At 38.9% G+C, this 19,274-nt stretch overlaps 1 long non-coding RNA gene across 3 annotated transcripts in view; it reads left to right on the forward strand.

The window, feature by feature from the left end:
* LOC107306511 overlaps positions 1-16,023 on the forward strand; it is a 34,100-nt gene extending 18,077 nt beyond the window's left edge. Inside the window, exons 4-5 of one of the 3 annotated variants that reach the window (XR_004305604.1) lie at positions 8,976-9,088; positions 15,242-16,023. This is a non-coding gene — a long non-coding RNA (uncharacterized LOC107306511). The other 2 variants (XR_001552169.2, XR_004305605.1) reach the window with 2 other exon arrangements.
* The last annotated feature ends 3,251 nt before the right edge of the window (positions 16,024-19,274 follow it).

The following is a 19,274-nucleotide window of genomic DNA, read 5'->3' on the forward strand; positions in this document are numbered from 1 at the left end:
GAGTGATCAGTATAATCAAAATGGAATTATTTTTTGCCAGTGGAAATCTATTAAAACCACACTGTAGCAATAAACAGCATTCAGGTAGAAAACACACAGAAAGTACTACTTTCTATTAGCAGTACATCATTGACATGAACAGTTCATAACAGCTACATAATTAGTTGTAGATCACCATTAAGTTACTGCGAACCTCAAACACATCCTCAAGGAGCAATTGATGGAATTTGGAAATTAGAAGCTGTTCTTTGGTGTACAAAGCAGGAACTATGCACTTTTTTCATTTGTTGCAGCAATGTGAAATAGAAAACTGTGTTTATTATCTATCTCATTTTAAGGGTCCAATGTCTGGATCCAGTGCAAAGAGAGAAGTAAGGACTGGCTATTTAGGCAAAGTGTGTGGAGATATGAGTGTACCTTGAGTTACAAACAATACTGTCCTTCAGAAGAAATGCCTAGGGAGCCCTGGTGAGCTTCCTACCCTGAAGAAGTACATCTGAACATAGTTTCTTCTCTCTTTATTCAACATAGTTGTTTCACCAGAGTAGTATATTGGAGTCAAATCTATTTATAGTCATGTAATTTTTGCCAGGATGGTTGGAAATATAAGACATGCATTCAATCTGACTTCTAATTCTGTTAGTTCATAATATAATATCTTTTTCAGTATATTATCTTTTTCAACTGTTTTAGAAGTGGAATCAATAACACTGGCTTCTCCTAGCTGACCTAAGTCACATAACCTCTGGGCCTTCAAACCGCCTAGTTTAAGGACAACTATTTTCTAAGGCTGCATGTAGAAATTCAGGTATTCAGTTAAGTCCCTTTCTTCCCCTACGTGCTTTGAAAATATTATAGATACTATCTAGCCTATTCCTGTGGGTTTTTTCTTGTTTTTTGTTTGGGGTTTTTTTTTTGTTTTGTTTTCTGTTTTCTTTTTGTTTTTGTTTTGTTTTGTTTTAGTTTTTTGGTTTTCGTTTTTTTCAGTGAAAGGAAAAGCGTGGTCCTTCATATCATGTGTGTCTAATCTATTTCTATTTACATTAGGGAATGACAGACATACTGTGCATAATATGCTCAAAACTCATAAGAATAAAAGCAGGTGGTTATTAAAAAACAATGCTGAAGACTGTATCATGCTGGGAAATAAGTTAGCTGCTTAATGCCTGCAGACTGGTGAATGAGAAAAAGGAAAATATACGCTTCTCAGTGGAAGCTGTTGTGAAGTGTAAGAAGTTCTGCTTAGTAAGAAAACTACATAATAAAAAGGCGTGAAAGACCTCACTGCTGTAAGCTGGGCTAATTTTAACATACCTGGCTCACAGAGTGGAAACATACATTTTATGTAGTACAAGGAAGTGTTATTATATGCGACTCATGCCTTGTTTTCATTCAGATCCTGTTGAATCTTTACTCAGCTAACTGCGTAACTTGCCAAAGTGAGTTGCAGCCTTTCAGTATATATGCTGATACTTGAGGAGCCATGGAATAAATGTCATACCAGTCTGGAATCAAACTGCCCGGGTTTCTTCTTTTTCACTATTTGTTTGCCTGTCCATATTCTGATATGGTCTTGTTCTTTATCATAATGCATTTCCATTGTCACTAGCTGACATCAAGTGAAAGGGAATTCTTGAGCTGTTGTACATGGTAAATACAACAGCTACACACTATTTTACTCTAATTAATGGTGCCAAGCCAGCATCCATGAGAATTTTGGTCTTTCATAAAATCAATCAGGTGGAAATCAGATCGTCACTGGAGTCTTCTAGGGCAACTTTGGATGACCAAGGGACTGTGGAAAGAAAGGAGTCTTCATACCCAGGGTTATTCCTGGTATACTGAATGGATACTGTGAAAATGGGCAGAAAAAATGCAGAGGCAGATGAAGGCTATAACAAACTAGTATTGCTAGAAATATGCTCCATCAGAGCAGAAGGTTTATCTCATCTTTTCCTCTTGATGTTGCAATGCAAACACATTAACCTCATGCTTCACCAGCCCTGATTGCTTTTAGTCTCTGGGAACATCAATTTGCAGCAGAACTCCTCAGCTGCAACTTTTTCCCACATTACAGTAAAAGCAGTTGCCTGTGTGAAACAGGTTCCTTCTTTCTAAATCAAGTTGGAGATTTATCCAATACCATTCTAACTTGTCTCTCAAGCCCTGTAATAGACCTTTGAGCTGAAAGTACATAAGCTTTAGAACTGAAGAGCCATGTGTTTTCTCCAAACACCACAGAAAAAATGATTTATATTTTATTTTTTTCCCCACATAATTAAGAGATGTCAATCTAGTTAAATTTATTTGCTTGCAATAAATGCACCTTTTTGATTCTTTTTAAATTCAGAGATCTATGCGTCATGTGTAAAAAATCCTGCTATAGAGGAGTGCCTTAGGCAGGTGAGATGTGACATAGAACTTGCCTACACAGCAAAAATTGCAAAGAAGTCTATAAAGGGAGTAAAAATGAATCCTGCATAACCAAAATATGCAGTGTTTCCCTTGTTTCCCCACAGGGCAGTGCCATGTGCTGCCATTTGCATTTCCCCAGCAGTGAAAGTACAGCAATGTAAAATTAATGAGTGTACAGAGCGTGTTTAACATACTCTGACACGTGCCCTGTGGTGACTTGGCATCCAAAATTCTGCGACTCTGTCAGTTTTAAGCAGAGAGCTTACTGAAAAATAAATAAATAAATAAATAAATAAATAAATATTCACTCAATATTCTAAATAAATCAGCACATCCACAATGTCATCAAGCTTTGGGCAGTACTGGAGCAGTCATAAGTTATGGTTGTTCCTGGTGAGTCCTTTCTATTTGGGAATGTATTTAGGATTATGCAATTTTATTGTGAAAGTCTCCAGACTTTTTTTTTTTTTTTTTTTCCCCCCCAGCCTTTTATAAAGGTTTTCCTTCTTGTCCTAGAATTGGCACAGTTTTTGTTCAAATGTCTAGTTAATAACTACCTACTCTATAATCTCCTAGAAGTATGAATACTGTCTAACTGAAATTGATTTCCTACATAGCAAAATAGTCAGTTAAATACGTAGTCAGATGAAATGTTAAGCTGGTCCAAAGCATTAACACTATTAATATGCAGGAGGAATGGCTGAGAGCAGAGGAGCTGAGGGGGGCCTCAATGAGGCTGCATCTCCTCCACAAAGGGGGCTGAGGGCAGCACTGAGCTCTGCTCTGTCTGACAGCCACGGGAACTGAGGGAACGGTAAGGAGCTGTGTCGGGGGAGGGTCAGGGGAGCTAGAAAATGGTTCTGCACCAGAAAATGGTGGACATGGAACAGGCTGCCCCGGGGCAGGTTCAGACCCTGAGCTGTTGGAGTTCTAGGAGAATTTGAATACTGCTCTCAGATATAGGGATTTGGGTGGTGCTGTGTAGAGCTCAGCTTTGGATCCCAAATGGTCACTTCCCACACAAGATAATCTGTGGTAGTATGATATTTGTATTCTTACTTGTGCTGATGTGCTGTATTTTACCATCGTATTATTCCTTGCTTCATGGATTTTTCTGGGTCATTCCACAGCACTGGGATTGTGATGTTCAACTAGATGTGGGAGTAAAGCATAGAAATGTCCCTTCCATTTTATGGATTTAATTACTTCATTTGCTATGTCTCATTCAAAAATGTCAGGGCAGTAAAAAAATATAAAGAGTTGTGTGTTTCAGAGGAAGGCCCTTCACTTCCTGGTGAAAGTAAGAAAATGTTCTGAAGTAAAAGCTGAGTATTCATAGGTTTTGATGAAGAAGAAAGGAATTCTGTCTGTGTTACTATCTACAGAATAAATTGTATAGAAATGTGACTCATTTATATCTCTCTGAAAATCAAACAAGACTGTTAAAACTTTTGAAGTATCTTGAGAATGTTTTGAGCACCCAAAGCATACAGGAATTGGAATTCAAACATGGTGTTAATTGTGAAAGTTATTCATACTTGCTGGGCAAATCTTATTTGCTTCCTTCACAAGAAGATACCATTCAAAGAGACAAAGAATGAACTGTGTTTACAGCAAATTGATACGTAATAAATGCACAAGTGTAGACTGGCTATATTCCAGGTAGCCTGAAAAATGTTTGCATACTTCTTTGACTTGCACAAATAATTTTGGAAGGGAATTTTCAAAGTAAAATAGCCATACATTCATAGATGAGGAAGTGATACCATCTGTTTCTTTTGACTGTTCTGTCTGTTCAAAACAATTTTTTTTTCTGATGAAAGTGAAGTGAACCTGTGGCAATCTGAAGGTCTTGATGATGGGCCAAAGTCACTGTCAAACTCTCTAATAAATACTTTGCTTAATATATATGTATATACTATTTATCTGAAACTGGCAAATTTACTGATGCAGAATTGGAAGTGTCAATCATAATGATTCTACATTTTTACTTGAATTAAATTTGGTTGGAGTAAGGCTTTTGTTTTGAATGTTAAAATTATCATGCTTACTCATTTCAAGTTATTATTCCACTTCATGTCAGTGTGCAGAATTAACTTGTTAGTATGCTGAAGCACAGAATGTTGTGTCCATACTGAAATTGCAATTATTTTTTTTTCTATTTTTTTTTTTTCTTTTCTGGTACATGTGAATTTTCTGGCTTAAGGTGATTATGTAGCAATTGTGACTGAAGTGTAGTAGCCATAATTCAACTGTTTTTAGAAACAAACATCTCAGATGCTGCTACAAACATGACCATTGGCTCTCATAGCTCAGCTGAGTCCACAACTTCTTAGTTGGATGTGACAGTCTGTGTTGAATTCTCAACTGCTTGTAGCAACAACTAGTCCAAAGTTAAGAGTGGCTGTGCCTTTAACAGCAGGTTTAGAAGTCACTACAGCATACTCTTCATAACTTTAACCCAGTGTATGAAGCATTAGAATGTATAAGGGCTGTTTCAAAAGTAGTGCCTCCTGTGTTGTTGATTGAACCTTCCCACCAATACTCTGTTACATCTTCTTGCCATGTGATAGATGGCAGCAGAGGGGCAGTCTGACAGAATGGTTTCTGATATAGAAGTGCATATGGAGCAAAAGTGTGTCACTGAATTTCTCCACATAGAAAAAAGCAGCACTTGTTCATTGATGCTTACTGAACACTGGTGGTGACCAAACAGTGAATGTGAAAATAGAGAGGCAGTGGGTGCTGTGTGGCAGTGGGGACAGTGACAGTAGGTGATATCACTGATGCAGTGGATACATTTTTCATGTATGGTGTGCAGGCTCTTGTTCATTGCTGGTGAAAATGTAATGATGGTGACTATGCTGAAAGTGTCTTCTGTAGCTGAGAATTTGTTCTATCAAACAGTGTCATTCTGCTCTTTGTATCTGTTGTAGTTTGCATGAAAATAACTATGAACCTTTATTTTTGGAGCAGTCTATCTACTAATAATTGTATCTTCAGTTCCAAGTTCTGACAAGCAAGATTGCATTTCAGAGTTTGAACCATGTTTGTGTATACTACTTTGAAGCCCTATGGGTAGAGTGTTAACTGAAAGAACTGTCAAAATGATAGTAAGTGAGCCTTGATAGCTGATATGTGTATGAAATTTGCTTATTCTAGAACTGCTACATTTTTGTCAGTGGAAATTTCCTGGCTGTATCTGTCAACAACTATTACCAAAGCACTCAAATATGGAGACATTTAGAACAATCAAGAATCACTTTCAGATTTCAGAGAAGAATTTCTTACATTCTTGGATTTTGTTTGTATTTTATTGATTTATCTTATGCTTTGGAGTTAATTACTGGCATCCAACTATGTAGTTTCTACTGTTTGCACTTAATCACAATCATAGAATTGTAGAATCCTTAGAGTTGGAAAGGACCTCTGAAGACCATCTAGTCCAACTCCCCTGCAATGAACAGGGACATCTACAGCTAAATCATTTTGCTCAGGGCCTTATCTTTTCCTTTAGGGCTGCACTCAATCCTTTCATCATCCAGCTTGTATTGGTAATGGTGGTTACCTTGAACCAGGTGCAAGACCTTGCACTTGGATTTGTTGAACCTCATGAGGTTCACCCAGGCCCACTGTTCAAGCCTGCTTAGGTCCCTCTGGGTCGCATTCTATCCCTTTGGTGTGCTCACTGCATCCCACACATTGGTGTCATCAGAAAACTTGCTGAGTGTGCACACAACCCCACTGTCGACATCACTGATGAAGACATTAAAGTATGTTTTAGTCTAGGAGAGTAAGGACAACAATCTTCCTTCTGTTATCTCATTGATGTAACAGAAATATTTGGCATTCATGTACCTTATCTTGCTTTCCAGTGGTGAACAGAAATTCACTTGTTTACTTTATAATGACCAGTATATTTTTCCCCATTCTACTCTGAAGAATAAAGACAAAGAGAGAATTTTCCTTATTGTCTCTTCTATCAGAAGACCTATGGAAAATAGCCCATGTAGGTATGTTCTGATTTCCACACCACAAGCTGACTGGAAACCTTTGAGAATGGAAAATCACTTTCCCTAATTCACAGACAGGAGAAGAAACAAGCTATTGCTTAAATTTATAAGGTATTCTTCTTTTGTACTGGGAAGAGTCACTGAAATTACTTGCTCTTTTTGTACTGGGAAGAGTCACTGAAATTACTTGCTCTGTATGTAAATACAGTTATAAACAAAAGGTTCTGCTGCTTTTTATTCATGTCCAGACAGATACAGTACCTTTCAATAAGCACATGGTATTTTCTGTTATATAATTTTCTGTAAGTTGGTAATTGTTGCATTTGTATGTGGAACTGAGTTGTCTAGTAAGATGGTTACATTTTTTTTTTTCTTTCTTTTCTATCTCTTACCACATCCTTTAGACTTTCAAATCTGCAGTGGGATTCAATGCACCCTCAGTAAATTTGTGAGTGATATGAAGCTGTGTGGTCTGTTTGTGGCGTGACTGACACACCTACAGGATAGAATGACGTCCAGAGAAATCCAGACAGGCTGAAGCAGTGGTCCCAGATAACCTCATGAGGTTCAACAAAGCCAAGTGCAAGTCATTGCACCTGCACTGCAGCAACTTCCCTTATCAGTACAAACTGTTGGTGAAAGGATGAAATACAGCCCATTCAGAAAGGACTAGGAACTGGTGGATGGCAAGCTGGACATGAGCTAACAATGTGCCCAGAAAGCCAACTGTTACAGTGGGCTGTATCAAAATAAACGCACCCAGCATGGCAAGGGAGATGGTCCTGCCCCTCTGCTCTACACTGGTGAGATCTCACTTGGAGTACTGCACTCATTTGTGAATTCTTCAGTAAAGGACAGACATGGAACTCTTGGATACATCCAAAGGAGGGATACAAAAATGATCCAAGGGATGAAAAATCTCACCTTTGAGGACAGGCTTAGAGAACATCTGGGGCTGTTCAGCTTGGAGAAGAGAAGACTCCAGGGAGATCTGGTAGAGGCCTTTCAGTACCTAAGGGGAGTTTATAAGAAAGAAGGGAAAAGACTCCTTACAGAAACTATTGTGACAGGAGAAGGGAAAATGATTTCAAACTAAAGTGAGGAGAGATTTAGTTTGATTGAGGAAGTGTTTTTTTATAATAAGAGCAGTGAAACACTGATATGGGCTGCCCAGAGAGGTGGTGGATTCCCTATCCCTGGAGACATTCAAGATCAGAGTGAACCAGGCTCTGAGCAACCTGATCCAGCTGCAGATGCTGTTCACTACAGGGAAGTTGAACAAGTTGACCTTTAAATGTCCCTTCCAACTTGAATGATTCTGTGATTCTACGAAACATGTCTTCAGGGCAGAGATCAGCTATACTATTACCTATTAGCTCTGGCGTGTCAATATTCTCTATCATTATTTTTAAAACATGCTGATCTTTCATTTATCTTCAACTCCAAAAAGAATTAAAATAAGTCTTTAATTGTGTTTGATTTCCTAAGAGAGGGAGCAAAAGAGGTGAAAAACAGTGAGTTTTGGGGTGGTTTTTATTCATCACACAGAGGATTACAGTCCTACCCCACCTCTTAGACATTTCACTATTTGAAATAAAAAAGTGTATCATAAGACTGAAAAAATGTGATTCCAGCATGGATTCTGTAGCATCAGTGTCATCCAAATACAGACACAAAAGCCATTAACTTTCCCAACACAATTTGAATTAGGCATTATACCACACACAGGGCCTTCTTTCTGACCTACAAAGCCCAAACCCTTGCAGTTTTGGTATTTATTGTACTTTGAAGTGACAGAAGTCCTTTCTCTTTGTCATGATCAACTGTATAAATGAGGGGAAAATAAAGGATGTTGTGTACCTGGCCTTTGGCAAGGCATTTGACCCCCTTGCATAACATCCTCATAGGTAAGCTTAAGAAATATGGGACAGATGAGTGGGTCATTATTTATATATATATATATAAAGGGCAAGTACCAAGTGGATGGGGACAGTCTCTTTTCAGTGGTGCCCAGTGGTAGGACAATGGTCAGCAGTCACTAGATGAAATAAAGGAAGTTCCATCTGAAAATGAGAAAGAACTTCTTTACTGTGAGGCTGACAGAGTGCTGCAAAAGGCTACTCAGAAAGATTATGGAGTCTCTTTCTCTGGAGATAAACAAAACCCATTTGAATGCTTTCTTGTGTAACCTACTTGAAGGAACTTACTTTAGCAGGGGTTTGAACTAGATGATTTCCAGTGATTCATTCCAATCTCCATTCCTATTGACAGCATAAAATCTGTTTCAGGAATTGTGATCCCAACACAACCATCTTTATGTTGGAGAATTTCAGAATTTCCATGTAAGAGATCTGTCCTGTACCTAATAAGCTGCTGAACTGGTAATGATTTTGAGAGAATAAACTCATTGATTTCTGCAAGGGCTGCTCCAGAAGTAATATGTCCTATTTTATTTTGTTCCACAGTGTCAGAGGAGGTTGATGGCGTGGTTGTAGATGTTGAACCTTCCTACCAGTATTCCATTGCTTATTTTTTTCTCTGCAACAGATGGCAGCAGAGTGACAGTCTGACAGAGTGTGTCTGACATAGGAGTGCATTTGAGTAGAACTGGGAGTAATCAAAGTAGAAAAAGGTCATGGAACTTCCATTACACTTCATTTGTAAGTTGCTTTTCCTTAGCTCTTTCATTTTCAATTTTCGTTTTCTGTAAAGTGAGATAATTCTTTAAGGAAGCCAAGGTTACTCATTCAAATATGGCCTCAGGGCATCTTCCTGGGTAGAACTTTTACCCTCATATATATTTAACTACCTGTTTGGTTTTTTTTGTTTTGTTTCCCCCCCCCCTTCCCCCCTCATTCTTAGGTGATTGTCTTTGATTCATAGTTTTAAACAAAATCCCATGATAATAGTCCGTAATAATTTCTAACACTTATCATTTGAATTTCAGATGAGATAATGGTGAAAAACCTATTTGGGATCATAAAACTCATCAATTTTAAACAATCTGTATTTTCAAAGTTAAACACAATATTTCATCTATTTATATTAATTTTATGTAAATAGATTTGGGCAGCAATTATGCCTGTATTTATCTGTTTGAAGAAAATAGTGGCTATTTTGTTAGATAAGGTTTACCATATGTGTGCCACATTGTCTTCACAAGATTGCACAGAATAAATATAATGGAAAAATGCATAATGACACAGAATAAATGGGGAAAAAAAAATGTGTGAAGGAATACGTAATTGCAACTTTAATTTTTAGAAGAATGCATAATTAATTTAATGTCTGCACATCTGTAGCTGTCTAAGAAGTACAACTAAATAATTATCACATAAATAGAGCAGAAAATAGCAAGATAGTTGCATTGAGACACTTTCTACTGTTTTATTTTCTTAATTCTTTCTTCATTAATGGCCAAGTTTATATACAGTATCATCTACAACCAGAAGACCTTTCATTTTTGATTCTGAGTTTCTGTCTGGGTCAGACTGGAAGTTTACAAGTTTCTTTCATGTGGCTGCTTTGTAGCCTGTGTAAAACCAGGTTTCTGATCAATGCTTAATTTTCTTTAGACAAGAGTTCATCTGAAAAAACAAACCAGAAATTGTTATCTCTGGTAGTACTTGCAATACCTGTTCCCAGTGACTGAACAGCCCAATTATTCCTTCACGCAGGTCAATCTTTCAGTTGATTTGATTGAAATCTAGTCTTTTAGTGTTGACATATTCAGATGTGATTGTTGGTAATGGTTTGTCTCTTTATGTCTGTATGGATGACAGGTTCAATAAGATAGAAGTCCATGCATTTGTGTTTGTGGAAAGTAGTAGTGCTCTAGGTATGAAAATATTTGGTCCAAAATTTCACTGAAAATTGATCACATATGCACATCATGGACTGCCAAGTGCTAAACAGTCCCCATGGTAAACTTCTCAAAGTTCCTTGGAAGTCAGTGACAGCTAAGGAAAAATGAGCAGCTGCAGTGCCGTGCCCATTGCATTTCTAGCAAATGAATATGGCAGACTCTGATTTCTGTTTTTCTAGTCTGGCTGCTGAGCTTTTGGTGTGTTGTCCTCTCCAAAATAATTGAGAGCATGTGCTAACATACTGATTAAGTTATTCAACTTACATGCAGTGAGAGTATTGAAGAAAGCTATAACCATCTGAAGCACTACTGGTTCTATAGTCTTACTATTGCAGTTTGAGGAGTTGGTCAAGAGGCACCTCTCCTTCCCTGTGGGAGAAAGTGTGGTGGGAAGGTAGAGGGGAAAAACCCAACTGAGATAGGAGAAACTGATTTGTTAAAAGGAACATGAGATAATACAATTGCAGGAACTGGGCTTGTTTAGCTTGGAGAAGAGAAGGTTTAGAGGAAAACCTCATTGTGGCCTTCCAATATTTAATGGAGCGTATAAACAGGAGCACAAAATAATGTTTATGAGGGTGTATAGTGCTAGGACAAGGGGGTTTAAACTGAGACCGGCTAGGTTTAGATTAGATATTAGGAGGAAGTTTTTCGCTCATAGGGTTGTGAAGCACAGCATAGGTTGCCCAAGGAGGCTGTGGATGCCTCATCCCTGGAGACATTTAAGGCCAGGCTGGATGTGGCTCAGAGCAGCTTGGTATGGTGGTTGGCAACCCTGCAAGTAGTAGGGGGGTTGAAACTAGATGATCATTGTGGTCCTTTTCAACCCAAGCCATTCTATAATTCTATGATTCTTTGAATTAAGAGTAATGGATCAGGCTATCCACAGCTCTTGTCCCAGGAAAGGCAAGAGAGCTCTTCCCCTCTCACCTGTCACTCTCCGTGAAGCCAAACAGCCTGATGTATGCTGTCATGATATTCATGCAATCTTTTCCTGTGTTCAGTGTTACAAAATGTATCATCGATTATAGGGAAAACAGTAGATACAAACAGATGTTTTCCAGAAGGATTTGTGCTTCTGCATATGACCATTTCACAGATACTGGGGAAATCAATCAATCAGTCAATCAATCAATCAATCAATTGTCTGCATGTGAAATAAAACAATTTGTCAGGTCAGAACTTTAACCTTTTCAGATTCTAGTTTTTAACACTTGCGTTCATGCTTATTTCATTTGAAAATAGTAAAGGTGAAAAGCAGAAAGATGTACACAAAAGCCATCACAAAGTGGTGGCGTGCTTTTAATATTTCTTTCTTTGTAAATAAGATTAGCTTGCTGAAAACTAGTCAGCATTTCTGCATTCATCAAATTAGTATAAACTGTGATTTAATAAAGAGATAATCAGAAAATCTATACAAGTTGTTACACTGATGATAATCATAGTTAAAATGAGAAATACTCAAAACCGTCACTTTGTTGATTTTATGGATGCGAATTTAATATTGATACTCTACTGCAACTGAGTTTATATGCACAGTTCTGATGCAGTGCATGTTAAATTAACTTCCTTCCCTGCATAAAAGCAAAAAGAACAAAAATGCAGTGATTTGTAATGGGTATTTCTCAGTGCATTCAACAGTAAACGTGAAAGTCTGTAAAGATCTGACATATATGCTCATTCAATTACTGTGTTGTTATTAATCATTTGTATTATATATATAGAATCACAGCATCATAGAATGGTTTGGGTTGGAAGGGACCCTTAATATCGTGTAGTTCCAACCCCCTGGTATAGACAGGAACAACTCCCACTAGACCAGATTGCTCAAAAGACCAGGTTGCTCATATCTGTGATTTTATCACCATTTCTAAAGCAACTAGATTGGGAATGGTTTTCCATGACACTGCAGAAGTACTGTGCTTTAAGCCACTTCTGCTGATGTGGATTGAGAAAATTCATAAGCATGGATCTATGGCTTTTGACTTTATATTACACTACTTGTCATCACAGGAATACAAGTTATTTATTTATTTATTTTAATTATTATTGTCCACATTATTTTGTTAATGATAGTTGTATTCCATAAGAAATCTCTGTTTTCTCATTATTGCAACTTGTTTTGTCTTCTGAGACTGGAAAAAGAACCAGCTCAAACAAAACACAGAACTGCGGTGTCTGTTTTCAAGTCATGAAAAATAGCATATAAGAAGTGTTTGGTGACAAGGCTGTCAGTGCTTTTTATTCATTTCTGCGTATTTCAGAATGGGATGAAAACAGGTGATCTACTTCATGAATGCATGATTAAAACTGTTAACAGTGGCTGAGTACTTTCCTCTGTGTTAGATCTATCTTCTGTCCCACACAAGGGTGCCTTTATACACCTGAGGGTTATGGCTGCACTCCTGAGAAGAGATGTATCATCAGCATTTTGAGAACAAATGAACCACATCTTAGAACTAACTGAAGAAAAGTACCTACTTTTTATGTTCCCTTATGAAAAAAGCACTGCTCCATTTCTTGCCAGCCAAGATGATCCTGAATGGTTAATGGTAAGGGGCAGGAAGGAGTGACTTACGCATTCTGTGTGTTAAAGATCTGTTTAAGAGCCGTTTGGATGTGGTGCTCAGGGATATGATTTAGCAGAGGGTATTTAGAGTTAGGGTACTATGGTTAGGCTATGGTTGGACTTGATGATCTTCAAGGTCTTTTCCAACCTGGGTAATTCTATGATTCTGTGATTCTGATTATTTCTGAAGACAGCTTTGTCCTGCTGAAACTGTGCTAGTTTTCAGAAAATGCTAATAGGAATAGGAAATTAGAGTTTATAGGAGCTGTGAATGAAAGTTTGTGACAGATAACTGTGTTTCGGGGGTTAGTTTTTATTCTGTGATCATCCTTGTGTGAGTGCTCTAGCAATTGGGGTTCTGAATGAAAGTATGAATCACCTTGTCCTGGAAGGAAAGTGTTAAAGGAAGGAAATGTCTGATAATGTTTTGTGAGTCCCTTAGGTCTAGTGCAAATGTTAGAAATACTCTCATAGCACTCACTGGATTGAGCACACTGAATGTTTCATGCAGGAGAACACTACTTCTGTAGTTATAGTAAACCGAAGCTTAGCACTCTAAAGAAAGAAGCAGTATAAATTTGCGGAAACACAACTGCTGGATATGTTTGTACAGTCTTGACTTTTGTGCATTTCCTGTGTCACCCAGTAGTTAAGCAGGGATGTTGAAGAATACAGTTTAGGTGAGCCAAGTCTCCCAGCCTTATGTGGCACCAAAGGCCTCATTTTTACTTTTGTTCTTTGCATCTTTTCCTTTCTGCTGGAGTAGACAGCTCTTCAATTCAGTTTGCTACATAGTAGACTCTTCTTGAGGCCACTATGTATTCGTCAGTAGGCTTTAGACCCATCTCCAGTCAATACCTTATCACCTGTTTTGTAGTCAAACTTCTACTTCTGAAAAGATCCATGCGCAGGTGGAAACAGACGCTGTTTTTTTGTGACAGTAATTTATTCTGTTCAAGTGCTGCCTATGATTCTGTATGATGGGTTTTATATTTACACTATGGTCTTGGCAACAAGAAACTGACTTTCTGCTGGGAAGAAAATAATTTCATTTTGCAAAAAATTGTTTCATCCTTCAAAGAGAATGCACAGAAGCTGCAGAAAATCTGGCTCTTCAGTTTGTGCATTGTTTATAATTAGAGTTGAGCTTTTAGTCTGCTCCATGGCTCTAACCACAGAAGAATATTTCTAGTAGAACAAATGAGAGATTGGCAAGCCCCAAAACCATTCCCTTTGCCTCTGCCTATGTGCTGTGAAAATTAAGAAATATGAGCAGAAATGTTTCTTCCTGCCATGTTGAGTTTCTAAACATGTTAACATTTTTCTATCATGACTTTTCTGACTAAGACTGTATATTAAGGAGACATAGTGACATTGCACACTGTATTAAGTGTCTTTGGGGCAAGGGGAGAGGAAGCAATAGCTGGTTGGCTTGTATTTTTATATTAAATGTTGATATAGTGAGCTGACAATCTTGTGCTAACTGTATATTACAAGTCTTGCACTTTTCTGCTTTTTAGATACTGGTATCACTATGCCATTTGTTATACCATTACAAGGTTTGGGAGAGGCGGTGGGGAAGAAGGGGGGTTGTTGCCAACAAAATGGGAGCTACTTGAAGTTGTTATTAGGAAGGACATAAAACTTCATCTGAGTTGGCTCTTCTCTATGCTGTTGTGTAATGTTGATTATGTTTTAACAAGATTAAAAATGCTGTTACTCTAAGTAAGTTCACTGGCAATACCTCCACTGTCTTCAGCTGTGGTCAATGGTCAAATGACCTAAGTGGTGAGTGGATTGTATTTAGTGTAACACTTCACCAGACCAAAAGACACGACAGCTGTGCTGCCTAAGCAGCAAGTTGCAGTTCACCAGGGCTGTTTTATTCATACTGGGCAATTCAGATCATTCCAGTTGTTGAAGCCAAAACATTAAGATATGGGAGTATGAACATGTGTCTTAATTACATCTACTACACAGGGAAAGCAATAAAAGCTTAGAGGGTAACAAGGTTGACTGAAAAGCTTGAGGTGACATCTTCTAATAAGGAAAAGTCTTTCTCTTCAAGTTTATTGCCACTAGAAACTTACCTTGCATAAACCACACAGCTAAGAGCGTGGCCTGCCAGGTACCACCTGTCCAGCTAATGTTTGTAGGATATGGCTGTTTCTGGGAAAAGATACTTACACTGAGCTGAGCTGCACACTACTCTCAAAAAATGTTGATGTGTGAAGCAGTGATGGGACGTATGGAGGCACACACTTCTGCACACTTGCAGTTTTGAGAAAGCTTGAAGAAATGTGTTTTCCCACACCTCTGTTTGGAGGAGAACTGGCTAAATGGCATTTTTTACTGTTGGAATCCGTTGTTTTTTTTCAGAGCTGATTTGAAAGCACCAGTGAGGATCTTGGAGAGACTATGAGTGATAAAGTAAGAAAAGTGTTTTGAAGTTCAGATAGAAGCAGAGAACTGTAAGTACTAAAAGTACAAAGAACACCCAAAGCAACTACATCTTTTGAAGATTCTGGATTTCCAGGTCTAGTGAAAAGTCACTTCTGCAGTTATTTAAACTAGAATTCTCAAATTATTCTTGAAACTTCACCTTGCACTTCCTACACCTTTTAGAAAGTGGTTGCAATTTTGTTTACATGGAGGAATTCAATGGAACACCCTTGCTTCATATTCACTTTCATGTCAGACCCGCTTTGTCAGACTGTCCCTCTGCTGCCATCTGTCCCACAGCAACAAAGTGGAATGTATTGGTGGGAAGGTTCAGCCTCTACTGCCATACCACCAACATCTGCCTCTAGTGTCGTGGCCTGAAATCATAAAAGAGGAAACATTACTTTTGCAGCAGGTCTTGCTACCTGGCTCTGGTCACTGTTTTCAAGATCATGTTTACATTGCCATGCCTGCATCTTGTGCTATGGTTACTGTTATAGCAAAAATCCTTTAAAATGTTTGATTTAAAATCTCAGTCTTGAGTGGTAACACCTGTTCTCCTTCTATTAATAGATATAAAAATTTCCAAAACAGTTTCAGTATTTTGATTTTTGATTTTTTTTTTTTAGATTTTTCTTAAGCTACTTAAAGCAGTTTTGCTACAAAAACTAATTTTATTGTATTATTTATTCCTTCTGTGCACTCTTTTTTTTTTTTTTTTTTTTTCTACATCATTTTTCAGTCCTTTTGATACAATGTACTTGTGTCATGAGTGTTTGCACTTCTCTGGGCTTCTGAAAGTTGTCAGTGCTAAAGGTCCTTTGTGGTTATTGGAATTCATTTGTGACTGTGAAGAGAGACATGTTACGTTCTGTTTTTTAGGTAGCCTTCTATGGAGCTAGGAGTTAAACTCCATGATCCTTATAAAGCCCTTAAAATCAAGATATTCTATGATTCTATGATCTTTTACTTGCAAATTAAAGAAATAAAGATTCCTGTAGTCATTCTTCTGTACTTCTCCATGGAAGTCTTATGAATCTCCCAAGGCAAGCCTGCTATGTTTGAAACAACATGAAGCTCAACTACAATGAGTGGAGAGATTCCAATTGATTTTAAAGAATTTCAATTGTGGCATACTTATTCAGAATATATGTAAGAAATGTATGGTTTGGGGAGTTCTAAGAATCAGTGCAAGTGGAGACCTATGCTTTAAATGTGTTCATTTAAGAGAAAAGAAGAACTAAAAATCAACAACCATTTTGATGTTGCCAAGAATGAAATATATCTAATTAGGGGACCGAAAATTAATTAATGCAGTTCACTTGTAGTAGAGAAAAGGGGATTACTGTATATCACCTCAACAGAATGGATTTAAAAATAGTTAAATGCTAGGTTCCAAGGCAATTTCATTTTCTCAACGTAATGAAGAAATTTAACGCTTCAATGTGTCCTAGAAATAGTCATCCTCAGGCAATTTTATATTCTTGTTGTTGTGAGGTTTTGATGCATGGATCTGTCCTGAAAATAGTAGTGTTTGGAACAGAATACACAACATTTAAATTAAAGAGGAAAACCTACTTAATTCCATGCCAGACACCAAGACTCTTGAAATGTAAATTGGAATCTGGAGGAGGCAGAAATGGATAATTCAGAATGGAAAGAGTCAACTTGAACTGCTAAATTTTATGGATTCCCTTGAGTGCTAGAAGATTTAAGGAGAAAAAGGAAAGAAAAACTACAAAACATTGCAGAAAATAAGTAGTACATACTGATCTTGAGAAAACCGAGAAAACTTTGTAAGTTTAAATGAAAATAAGTGAAATTTATTTTTAAAAGTGAATTGTTTCAATAGGTTTTGTCCTCTTTATATACATAGAGTTGCATAGCAAATCTGTATCAGATTAGTGATCTGTGTTTGATCATAGAATCACACAATGACAGAATGGTTTCAGTTGGAAGACGACTGAGAGTCCATCCAGCTCCAACCCCCTGCCATAGGTATGTTGCCACCCCCAGATGATGCTGAGGGCTCCCATCCAACCTGGCCCTGATTGTCTCCAGAGATGCACATCCACAGCTTTTCTCGGCAGCTGTGACAGGGCCTCACTGCCCTCTGAAGAAAATTTTCTCCTAAATGATATATTTCTTGCATAAGTGGAATATCTCATTGCGAGCATTCTTACTTTTTTTTTTTTTTTTTTTTTTGGTATAATGCTGAAGGTGAATTTAAGCAAAGCAAATAAAAGCAAAGGATCATAGAATCATGTAAACATAAAATAGTTTGGGTTGGAAAAGACCCTAAAGATCACCAAGTCCAACCACAACCTAACCACACTACCCTAACTCTGAGAATCCTCCACTAAATCATGTCCCTGAGCACCACATCCAAATGGTTTTTAAACACATCCAGGGATGGTGACTCAACCACCTCCCTGGGGAGCTTATTCCAGTGCTTAACAGCCCTTTCTGTAAAGACATTTTTCCTGATATCCAACCTAAACCTCCCCTGCTGCAACTTGAGGCCATTTCCCTTTGTCCTGTCACCAGTAAGAAGAGACAACCCCACTCTTGCTGTAAGCACCATTAAGGTATTTGAAGAGAGCATTAAGGTCTCCTCTCAGTCTCCTCTTCCCCAGGCTAAATAGCCCCAGATCCTTTCCTCACTCCTCAGGGGGCATATTTTCCAGCCCCTTCACAAATCCTTCATGTTGCTCTTCTTTGGACCTGCTCCAGCACCTCCATGTCCTTTCTGTACTGAGGTGCCCAAAACTGAACACAGTACTGGAGGTGAGGCCTCACCAATGCCGAGTACAGGGGCAGGATGACTTTTCTAGTCCTGCTCACCACACCAATCCTGATACAAGCCAGGATGCCATTGGCCTTCTTGGCCACCTGGGCACACTGCTGGCTCATATTCAACTGACTGTCCAACAGTACACTCAGGTCTCTTTCCATCAGGCAGCTTTCCGGCCACTCATCTACAAGCCTGTAGTGTTGCCTGAGGTTTCTGTGACCAAAATGCAGGACCTGACACTTGGCTCCATTGGAACTCATATATTTTGCCTTGGACCACTTATCCAGTTTTCCGGTCGGTGTGAAGGATAGAATTGACTGGAAGTCATGAGCACGTTTCTCTTTGCTCCCTGGCAGATCAGAGTAAGAACATCAGTTTTCAGAAACTCTCTCTTATATTTGAGGTTTTAGCTTCAATCCCAATTAACTCATATTTTTACTACTATAATTAATGAATAATGTTTGTTTTCCACCTCAGATGGTTGCCACTGTTTCTTTCCCTCTTGTTTCCTTTTGTTCCCTCACAACCTTTCCCTGCTTTTTGGGTGGTTGGGATAGTGGGCCTGCTGTCCTCATCACAGATACAGACCTAGAGATCAGACTGTGGCAGAGTGAACATGCTGCAATTGAGCAAGCCACATGAACTGGGAACTAACAAGCGTTCTGCCTGAGAGCATAGATAGGCTCTTATTGAAAATATCTCCACCGGCCAGTGTTTTCGCTGCCTTCACCCACTGCATGGATCATCCCACTCACGGTGGCTCTGCAGCTCACACCCTGCACATGGCCCAGGAGAATGGTTTAATGGTGGCACTTCCACAACTCGTGCTGAGCCAACACTGACTCTTATGTGTGAGGTGTGTGCATGTGTTCGTGAAGGTCTGAAAGGACAAACACTGAGAACGACACGTGCTTGTGTGTTTTTGTCTATCTTTTATTCTACTAAAAGCAGTGACAGCCCGGCTAGTGGCACCGGGGGCGCCGCCTCTTGCGGGGCGGAGGAGCGCGCTGGGCGCTGCCGGCCCTCCTCTTGGTGGGGCGCCGGGATCCTGTGCCGAGGGCCCCGCTGGACGTGCCGGGGAGCTCCTCCGCGTCGGGACCCCCGGAGCTGCCGGAGGGCGCGGCGCTGGGGGCGGCGGGATCCTGCGGGGAGGAGACGGGACCGGACGGGGCAGCG

The sequence above is a fragment of the Coturnix japonica genome, chromosome Z (genome assembly GCF_001577835.2).
Source record: "Coturnix japonica isolate 7356 chromosome Z, Coturnix japonica 2.1, whole genome shotgun sequence".
NCBI lineage: Eukaryota > Metazoa > Chordata > Aves > Galliformes > Phasianidae > Coturnix > Coturnix japonica.